We start from the raw sequence: 3,524 nt of genomic DNA, 5'->3' as shown, positions 1-3,524 counted from the left end.
CCTTGAGGGATTCTACCTGTGGCCAAAATGGGTCTGCATGTACGTTTTGTCTGTTCTTTAGTCCGCAAATGAGGAAGGCCACTTTTACAAAACGAAATTTTGTCATAAAAACAACGGTTAAAAATTATACTTTATGAATTCAAGAAGACACCTCGATAGTGTGAATTTTTTAGGTTCATTTTCCTTATTCTTCAAACAATATTTGCGCCGTTTCTTCCGTTGAGGTATGGTCCAGATTGTTTCAGTAGCTTCCAATTAATTGTGTATGGCATTCTCTCTTCTTTCGATCGCCTTTGAGCTCTTAGCTATGTATCTGTGTGTCTGAAAGTACGAGTGTGTATATGTGTGTGTGTGTGCGTGTGTGTGTGTGTGTGTGTATGTGTGTGTGTGTGTATGTGTTATGTGCATCTGTATGCATGTGTGTATGTATGTATGTATGTATATATGTATGTATGTATGTGTGTATATATATATGTAGGTATGTATATATATATATATATGTGTGTATATATATATATTTATATATGCTAGTATATATATATATATATATATATATATATATATATATATATATATATATATATATAAGGCCGGGTATCTCTGCTAGCATATATATATATATATGTAGAGAGAGAGAGAGACCCGGCCTTGCTCGGGATTAAAAAGGCATAGTTTTTTTTTATTGTTTTACTTATTTCAGTCATATTACTGCGGCCATGCTGGAGCACCGGCATCGGTTGGACCAATCGACCACAGGATTTATTCTTTGTAAGCCTAGTACTTATTATATCAGTGTCTTTTACCGAACCGCTAAGGTATGGGAATATAAACCCAGCAACATTAGTTGTCAAGCGATGGTGGGCTTACAAACTCACACACACACGCACACACATATATAAGATAGTCTTCTTTCAGTTTCCGTGTACGAAATCCACTTACGAGGCTTTGGTCAGCCTGAGGCTATAATATATATATATATATTTAATACTCTTTTACTCTGTTACTTGTTTCAGTCATTTGAGTGTGGCCATGCTAAAGTACCACCTTTTAGTTGAAGAAATCGATCCCTGAACTTACTCTTTTAAACCTGGTGCTTATTCTATCGATATCTTCTGCCAACCCGCTAGTCAGTATAGTTTACATAGTTGTTGCTGAAGTTAAGAGTTTGCAACATAGGTGACATACTATTTTCAAGAAAATTTTCCTCAAATTTTACTCGATTGTAATTGAAGTAGCTAATAAAATATCTGGATAATATTTGGTGAAGAAGCTATAGAGAATATTTTATGTTGAATTTTTAGATTTAGTTGAGTTACACTAACTTCATATTATGTGCTATTTTCCCATAATCCTCTTTCATTTGACCAAGGTAGTTTAAATTTTGTTGCCTTTCTAATCTTTCTCATGTCTAAGGATGGATGGATGGATGTTTATGTGCATGAGTCCTTTTTCAAATGTAATTCTGGAGAACTGGAGAGGAAAATTTACTTTATCTTGTCTAACCCGTTTTGCCCCGGTATGCTCAAAGAGAACAGTGATAATTTTCTAAAATAGTGTTTTGAATATGTTATAGGTTTTACTGCATTTAGAGGTGTTTACTTCGCTGATATAGTTTTGGCAAGGTAGTGAGCACTTGTAAAAATATATTTACATCAAAGTCAAAAATGCAGTAAATATTACTCATTGTGCTCCACCTCCTTCCTCCTACTGGAAACTGGAAATAGCTGTTTGAATTTCCCAATTTTTGCCGGGATTCCGAACCCTCTCCCGCCCCCACTTTTTTTCACGCATTGCAAAACAATGAAAGGAAGCCGTTTAAAAGATGAATTTTTGAAATCCATGTCGTTTAAATGTTGGTGTCTCCACCCAACCATCTACCCTCTCTCTCTCTCTCTCTCTCTCTCTCTCTCTCTCTCTCTCTCTCTCTTACAAACACACACACACGCACGCACACACACACACACACACACACACACACACACACACACACACACACACACACACACACACACACTCATCATTCTTTTCGAATAGCAACAACTACAAAAATGATATTTTTCTTTTTCGTCATTTTGTGTCATTTTATCTTATTCTACATATTCTGAAACATTTGTAACTCGCATTAAAAGAAAAAATTATCCCCTTTTCCCTCATTTATTGTACTTTTCACAATGAAGAGAAAGTCAAACACCGCAAGTGGACTAGTGCAAAACGAAATTTTAATTTTGAAAGCGTGTATCTCTATAAAGCGACATTTTCAGTTATATATTTAAATTTTCTCTGCTAACTCATCAATTATTTGATGGGTTTTGAGATTTAAATTTGGTAATTTTCTAAGATTTTGATTCTTGTGTATAAGGGGCCCACCGAACTTAAAGTGCTCCGGGCCCACCATGGTTTAAATCTGGTCCTGCTGTGTGGTAAGAAGTTTGACTTTCAGCCACATGTTCCCGAGTTCAGTGTATAGCACCTTAAGCCAATGTTTTTATTATAGCCCCTGGGCGACCAAAGCCTTGTGAGACGGATACTGAAAGAGGCCTGTCGTATACATACAAACATACTTATATATTAATATATATATATATATATATATATATATATATATATATATATATATATATATATATATATATATATATATATAAGCAAAATAGCAAGTTGTAAAGTCTCAAGAAGAGATCAGAGACCTCGATATTATGTAAATAGAGGAATTTATCTGTAAATATAACATGTGACAATTATTCGGTAGCCATGATAAAACTCCGAGTTTCGGATGTCGGGGCGGAATTCCACGCCGGCATCTCTTCAGTTATCGGGCCATCGAAAAAAATGCTATGAAAATGACGGTTAAACAAAGGGAAATTACTGTGTAATTGACCGTTATTAAACTCAGTGTTGCCCGGATTTTGTTTTGGAAGTGCTTGGAATCTTGGTCAGCTGATGACAACAGTTTCTTTAATGGCTCTGGAGGTTGGGGGATTGCAGGGAGTTTAACCTTTCCACCACTGCCGCACAGTGCAGATGTCTCTCCAGGCCACTTTCTTGCTTTACAATGTATGCACTCAGTTGTCATTGCACCAATGGAAACTCTCGTGCCATCTGCATAATGAACTGCTTGATCATAATTGAAAGCTGCTTCATAGAAGTTGCTTCTCTGAGCTGTTGCAACTGCTCTTCGTTTTGCAGTGGAGATCCTATTCGTTGTCAGCCGTGCATACCTCTGTTCATCACTTTGAGATACTCTGGCTTTTGTAGTGCACAGTCTATTTGTTTCTTAGCGTACTTCACTTTCTACAGCTGTCTCTCTTTCTCTGGAGAGGGACATTATTTTGACTGACCTTGTAGACAAATGTGACACTTTTCTTCTAGGCACGGTTATATACGTATACAGAAATACATGGCTGCAGAAAATAGTTAACAATGAAAATAACTTGGTAAAGGAAATTATGTTTCTTAATACGATGGGCAGAAACTAAATAAGAAATTTTTACGGAAAATAAAGAATTGTACGGGTTGAAACGAAA

This window comes from Octopus bimaculoides, chromosome 14 (assembly GCF_046866305.1).
Source record: "Octopus bimaculoides isolate indiv1 chromosome 14, ASM4686630v1, whole genome shotgun sequence".
Taxonomy (NCBI): Eukaryota; Metazoa; Mollusca; class Cephalopoda; order Octopoda; family Octopodidae; genus Octopus; species Octopus bimaculoides.
Note: the sequence above shows the minus strand (reverse complement) of the source record.